The 7,818-nt window shown below is 34.7% G+C and overlaps 1 long non-coding RNA gene across 1 annotated transcript; it reads left to right on the top strand.

The window, feature by feature from the left end:
- The first annotated feature begins 328 nt into the window (after positions 1 to 328).
- On the top strand, positions 329 to 7,103 carry LOC115831769. Its single transcript, XR_004027263.1, has 3 exons — positions 329 to 662; positions 3,419 to 3,616; positions 7,053 to 7,103. It is a non-coding gene; the product is annotated as an uncharacterized LOC115831769 (long non-coding RNA).
- Positions 7,104 to 7,818: the final 715 nt, after the last annotated feature.

The raw sequence follows: 7,818 nt of genomic DNA, 5'->3' as shown, positions 1-7,818 counted from the left end.
AAGAAGCTATTATACCTATATTCAAAGAACAATATGAAGCCATGTTTAATAAATTAAAGTGATATCAATGTCTCATAAAATAGAGAATAGCAATAAAGAGATAGAAATAACAGAAGGAACCAGGCAGAAATTCTAGAGTAGAAAGTGCAATAACCAAAATGAAACATTCACTGGAGGGGCTGAACAGTAGGTTTTAGCTGGCAGAAGCATGAATCAGTTAATTTGAAGATGTAGATATAGAGATTATGCAATCTGAAAAACACGAAAAAGAACAAATGAGGAAGCATAAACACAGCCTCATAGTGCAGCAACTATGAAATACCACTAAGTGCAGCAACATATGCATAATGTAAAAAGCTGCAAAAGGAGAGGGAAGAGACAAAGTCAAAAATATATTTGAATAAATAATGGCTAAAAACATAGGCATTTTGAAAAATATCATTAATCTTCACATCCAAAAAGCTCAATAAACTCTTCAGGAGGAAATGCAATGAGCTCTACAGTTGGACATACTGTGGTCAAAATGTTGAAAGAAAAAACCTTGTGAAAGCAGCAAAAGAGGAAAACACTCATCCTGTACCTGAACGCTAAGACCAACAGAACATAAGACTGACAGTTGACTAATCATAATGACATCCTTCTTTCCCATTGAAAAAATGTAGGTAAGTAATGACAATAATTATTTATTTAAAATTATAAGGCAATTCAACATAAAGGCGTACTTCTAAGTGATAGAGACTGCAAAATTGTTTGATAACAATCCGTGTCTTTTTATTTTTTACTTTTACCAAATGATATACATATAATCTTAATATATAAATCATAGATCTTGATTTATAAGAGCTTTTATTTTTTAATTCATGTAGGAAATGGAAGATGGCAGCAAAAATATTCATACTGCAAGGTAGCATATGTGAAGTACTAAGTAACATAAGTGTTGGTATAGAAAATATTATTTAATTTACCTTGTTGCAGACTTCGTATGCATGACTGCCTCTCATGGCCACCAAGATCTTATTGAGATGACAAAAAATAATTAAAAACTTTAAAAATCACACATGAGGTTTAATGGGAAGGTAGTCCTTCAGTAGATGACACATTTCAACAATACTTTGAAACAAAAGGCCCAGTTAATTAACATGTTGGATTATGGCTCAGGATGTAGCTGAACTATCCTATGTAAATGGAAATATGGGCTATGGGTTTTGGAATCCAGATTAAGGACATTCTTCTTCTGGCAATTCCAGGGTCACTGTACTCATCCACTAGTGCAAAGCTGATCAGCTTATATGCTGGGTCACATCTGCAACCCCTTGGCATACTTGCTATTCCCTCATTACAATATAAGTGAACATATGAGATTCAACATATATTTGAAAGTAATCACTAAAGAGAAAATGCTAAGATAAAGAAGGTTAAGATTTTCACCAGAGGACAAACAGTAAATTGAGAGAACAAAGAATAGACACTTCAGTGAGCACACTGAACAAGGAATAGTCTTAAAAATAAAATGGTTTGGAAAAGAAAATAAATGTAAAAGAAACAGAATATGAGAGGGGGAAAAAAAAAGAGACTCAAAGATCGGTAATGATTCCAGCATAGGAAATTAGAGTACGATGAAACAACAAAGAAGTCACCAAGGAACAAATCACTATGTAGCAGTAATAATTCCTATGTAGTTATAATAACTCACATGTAACAAAAATGGCTATGTGACTATAGTAAGCATTTCCTTAACTGGAAAAAAAAAAATAATCCTTAAGACTGAATGGGTAATGAATACCTATGAAGGTAAATGATTTTTTTTAAATTATCACTTAAACGTATTGTTAGAAATACAATTGAGTTTTAAACAAAATGTGTTTGAGCTGTGTGAGTCCACTTATATGTGGACTTCCTTCTTCCTCTGCCACTCCAAGACAGCAAGACCAGTCTCTGCTCTTCCTCCTCCTTCTGAGCCTACTCAATTTGAAAACCTATATGAAGTATATGTGCCACATTTTCTTAATCCAGTCTATCGTTGTTGGACATTTGGGTTGGTTCCAAGTCTTTGCTATTGTGAATAGTGCCGCAATAAACATACGTGTGTATGTGTCTTTATAGCAGCATGATTTATAATCCTTTGGGTATATATGCAGCCATAAAAAATAATGAGTTCATGTCCTTTGTAGGGACATGGATGAAACTGGAAACCATCATTCTCAGTAAACTATTGCAAGGACAAAAAACCAAACACCGCGTGTTCTCACTCATAGGTGGGAATTGAACAATGAGAACACATGGACACAGGAAGGGGAACATCACACTCCGGGGACTGTTGTGGGGTGGGGGGAGGGGGGAGGGACAGCATTAGGAGATATACCTAATGCTAAATGACGAGTTAATGGGTGCAGCAAAACAACATGACACATGGATACATATGTAACAAACCTGCACATTGTGCACATGTACCCTAAAACTTAAAGTATAATAATAATAAAAATAAATAAATAAAAGAAAACTTATATGAAGATCTATTTTGTCAATAGTAAATGCATTTTCTTTTCCTTTTGATCCTCCTGATAACATTTTATTTTCTCTAACTTACATTATTTTAAGAATACAGTATATAATAGAGATTACATACAAAATATGTGTTAACTGACTATTTTATTGGTGGTAAGGCTTCCAGTCAACAGTAAGCTATTAGTAGATAAATTTTGGGGGAGTCAAAATTTATATGTAAATTTTAGAATGTGAGGGGTTGGCACCCGTAACCCCTATATTACAAGTTTCAACTGTATAACACAATAAAATAATATCTTTAAAGTGTCCAGGATGAGAGAAGAATAAGAATTATTTTGCTATGTTTTGTCAATAACATTGACAGCTAAAGTGCACAAAAAATAAAATCCATAGACGATTGTAAAATGCATGAGTACTGACTCATGAATCTACTAGACTATAATATGAACATTATTTATATAATGTTAATAATAAATCACTACTAAGTGATTTTCATCTGTTAGAAACAAAATATAGAAAACTTTATGATTACAGAGCAGACTATAGTGACATCCTTATAATATGAAAATGCAGCCCACAAAAGTCAACAGGTAGTAGTAGAGAATGAATGGGCTTTAGATAATTTAAGATATTAACATATGCCAATGTATAAAAGAAGTTGAGACATAAAACTGATGGAATAAGAAATATAGGCTTAAGTATATATGTGTACAATCTCCATGAATAAGTGTGTGTTATGTTATGAAGGTAGCTAAAAGAAAAAGAAAAGGTAGAGATATAAGTATACATTTGCAAACTGATGAAAAGGAGACAACATTTTATCAAGTTATATTTTCAAATTTCATTTAAAAATCTGTATAATTATTGAAGTTCATGAAGAAAAAAATGAAGGTACAAATTATATTATTTGCAGTTGATGAGAAGTGTCTGCTTCCATTGCCCATGATTCCCTAACAGAATGGTGCCAGGCTCCACAAGGAGACCTTCCTGAGTCCCATCTGAAAGCCTCCACCTGAACGCATCCCTCATTTTAATGACCCAGCAAGGCTACCTCTGAAGAGAAGGGCAGTTCTCAGCAGCCTGAGGGGTGCTGCTGGAGACATAACAAAAGGTAAGAGGAATTAGAAGAAAGTGTTCCCCAGCTGTGTTTGTGTCTCATAACCTATACAGATGTTTCTCAAATGTAGTTCCCCTGCTTTTTCAGTCCGGAAATTGCAAGTTATCTGTCTTGATGAGCAAATGGAGAATAAGGGCTTAGAAACTTGCCTAGCAATTTGACAGTGATGGTTTTGTTTGTTGAATATAATAATTAAATGTTTGGTTTGTAATTTTTATTTTTTATTTCTTTTTTTTTGGTATGATATTGCACAAAATAGCACCAGTCTGAAATAGATTGGGGCAGGGAGAGATCTATCCCTTCACATCAGCTGCTTGAAAACTCATGGTCTGCAGCTCTTAAAAACCATGTCTGTTTTCTGTCTATTTCAAGCTCAAATCACTAGTGCCTAGCACAAGGGCTGTCATATTTGTGACTCAAGTAATATTTTTGAGTGAGTGAATGGAGAAGTGCCTCAAACATAATAAAATTAATAACTATTTATTGAGTGTTCAAAAATAAAAATTGGCTTCCTCTAAGGATCCTGACTGGAAGAACAGATGGATGAACAAGGGGACTGCCTCTCATTATGGGCCCTTATTATCACTTAATTTTTACCACTTAAATGTGAGCAAGAATAACTATTTTAAATGTAGAAGGTAATTCCTCTGAAGGTAGAGATGAGGAGTTTGACCTGAGACTGCAGGAGGATGACATGTTTCAGGATGACATGGTTGTAGCTATAGTTCCTTACCCTACCTCCTGGTATTTCAAAATAGGAGGGGAGGTAGAGTTTTTAGACTGTAATGTCCTTTTTAGGAAAGGGTACAATGAGTACATATGAAGGAATGATGATTACAATTCAATTTAGGCATCCCATAAAAATTAACTGAGAAAAGCTGACAATAATAATTTGTATTTTAAACATATGTTTTGTTGCCTTCTTTTCATACAATAAAAGTAGCACTTAATAAAGTTCCAGGGTTGTATATACATATATCTTTCAGCGTAAGAATAATATCAAATAATATTAGAAGCATTAATAAACTAAGAGAATTCTGTTGTATCTATGAGCAACTCAAGGGCAGGCTCTGTGCCTTTTCCCTTTCATTTTACTCTGTCAGTACTAACGTTTCAGAAATGGAAACTTTCTTCAAACACCAACTGTGGGCAAATCTAGAAAAGAAGAAAATAGCAGTCTCCTCTCCTCTCTGTGTTACCATGAGACACTCCAAAATCATCCACAGTGGTTTTCTATTTTCAAACAATGGGAGAATTGCCCTGTTCTCTGAAGAATATGAAGGCAGGTCATTCAAGGGTCCCCTTATTTACTCAGAATCCTTCACAAAAGGATTGAATGAAATAGAAAGGAGCATGTGTTTGTTGTCTGCTGTTGCTAGCCTTGTGATTTCGGAAGATAGGTGTCAAATGCTTACTCTGTGCAGAATCGTAAGGGACTCACTCAAGTGAAAAAGAATAAAGCTATGAAATCGCCTGTTTTGGAACCTGTTTTCAACCATCACTAACAAGATAAGAATCATTAGAAGAAGTGGAAAACATCTTATAAAAGAAAATACCAATTATTTTGCAGTGAAGGATTCCAAACCATTGTAAACAGACCATAGAAATGTAAATTGGAAGATGCTGAACACAGGACATTTCAGGCTCATTTCAACTTACAATTTTACCTTCTTTCCCTTTTTTATGACACCCAGGAAAAAATTGCCTCTACTTTAAAAATTATTGTATTATACATATATGCAACATGAAAAATGTTAATTCTTCAGGGATACTTTCCCCTAGGCCTTCAATTCAATTTTGAGATTGATGAAGTGAATGACAGTATTTCATTACTGAAACCCCCCTAGGAAAGTACTTCGGTTTGCCTAGTAAGTTGTGAATGTCGTGTTGATTTTATTACTCCACTAAAGGATGATATTGACTCCTTGTGAAAACTGGGAATGGGGGGAAAATAAACCACAAAATGTCTGTCCTTAATCTTCTCTCTTCTCAGTATAAGAAAGCAAGAAAAAACTAATACTTTCACCCTGTGGTTGTAGCTATAGTTACTTACCCTAACTCCTGGTATTTAAAAATACTCATGCACAAGCATGGCTAAATAATAAAATAAAATTACAGTTACTCCTACAAAACTTCTAAAAGTGCCTTTGTATCTTACCATAGTTGATAATTTATTTCATTCATAAATTATATTGCAGAGGGAGTTTTTATTTATTACTGAAAGATAGGCGAGATCAAGCAACATGACCAAGGCCAGCAAATTGATAAGGAGAGAAATTATTGCATTTGGAATCCACCTTCTAACTCTAAACCCTAGCTTCTTACCAAAAGAAATCAAGATAAACCCCTGAAAGTTAAGCTTCCTTGTAAGGATCACTCATAGGAAAGTTTGCAATTTGCAGGATGAGTCCACTATAGATGTTTCCCTTGTTGTACTGAGATTCATTTTTATGTTCTGGCAGTGTTTCTGTCCTTTGTACATTTAAAAGATCGTGTGCCGCACTCATCTACACTCAGAAGAAGTAGAACATTTCAGACCCCTGGATTTATTTCAAACACGTCTTCCCTCCCCAATATCTCACCTGGACTTCGAGTCAATGCCCTCACCTCATTATTACAGATTCAGTCCAACCCTAGTTCCTTACATGACACTTGCCTGAGATAGAAACTTATCAACAATCTCAACTCTACTTTCTGGATGGGTAAGACTTAGCACTTATATCACATTTTGGATACCCTGTCCAAGTTAAAACCACTACCATATTGACATCTTAAGGTCTCAAGCATATTCAGAAGTGTACACGTGTTCTCCGAGGTCATTGTCAGTGGTTCTCCATGTATTTCACTCAGACCAGCAGCATCAGCATCAGTTGTGAACTTAATAGAAATACAGATTCTTGAGCCTTCTCCAGACTTCAGAAACTCTGGAATTGGGGCTCAGTGACTTCTGTGTTAACAAGTCCCCAGGTAATTCTGACTAACAAAATTTGAAATTAAGTTTTCTCTTCTATTCTTTATTGGATTAATCTGTGGAACTGGGTTTTAACTTTTCTCCCTACTCATAGTCTTCTCTTGAATCAACTAAGCAGCCAGTGGAATAGATTAAAAGAAAACACAGATGTTAAAATCAGAGGAACATAATTTTAAAGTGCCTCATATATTGCTCTTATTTCTAAGTATGAGTTCTGAAAGGTCAGAGTCAAAATATATAGGCATATAGATGCACTTATAAACACATAAACAGCAAGCATTCAATATGCAGTCATTCTATAAATGATGGCCAGCGTTCAGTTCTACTCTGAAAGGTAATCATTAAAAAAAGAGCAAAAAAAAAAAAATGTCCTTATGACAAATGCTTATGTGTGAATAGAAATGTCTCTGCATTTGTGTGTAATCTCTGGCCTTTAATATATCTCTTCTTGTTTACCAGCGTTGTTGGTACCACCTTTTTGCAAGAGATGAAGAGAAAGTTCCCCTGCAGGCACTGTTAGATCATTGTACCCTGAACAGCAATCTGAGCATTTGGTCACTAAGAATGTTCACCAAAGGGATTTATATACTTTTCTCTGATATTTGTGGACAACTATTTCCTTGACAAAATGGTGACTTATAAAATTGGCCTTGATACTGGGTTAACAAATACTTAAATAGATACAATTTAGTATATACTTGTTACCTGTACATTGGAATGGAAAAATACAAGCACACATACAGATAGGTAAGCCAGACAGGAATCTGAAACCTTACATCCATGTGATTGAATATAAGACAAAGGACGGAATACATTTGTTCTTTAAAATAGAACAAGAATGAAATTTAAATTGCAGTAAGCATTACTCAAGTTATATTGGAGGAAGAACTGAAATCATCATCCTCATCATTACGTTGGGAAATTAGAAAACATGTCAGAGCAACTTCAATATCATCCTAGTTCGTTTCTTCATTTTACAAATGAGGAAACAGACTGAGAAAGGAGGGATAAATATCAAGAGAGTGGCAGCGTATTCTGCTTTTTTGTCTTGGCCCATCTTCTTTTAAATATCTGCCCCGTTCTTAGATTCTGTATTAGTTTCCTAGGAATGACATAATAAATTACTACAAATTTGGTGGCTTAATAGAATATACATTTATTCTCTCATAGTTCTGAAGGTGAGAAGTCAAACAACCTGTTGGCATCCCTCAGAAGACTCCAGTGG

This window comes from Nomascus leucogenys, chromosome 20 (assembly GCF_006542625.1).
Source record: "Nomascus leucogenys isolate Asia chromosome 20, Asia_NLE_v1, whole genome shotgun sequence".
In the NCBI taxonomy this organism is placed as follows: Eukaryota; Metazoa; Chordata; class Mammalia; order Primates; family Hylobatidae; genus Nomascus; species Nomascus leucogenys.
Note: the sequence above shows the minus strand (reverse complement) of the source record. Positions and strands in the feature narration are given on the sequence as shown.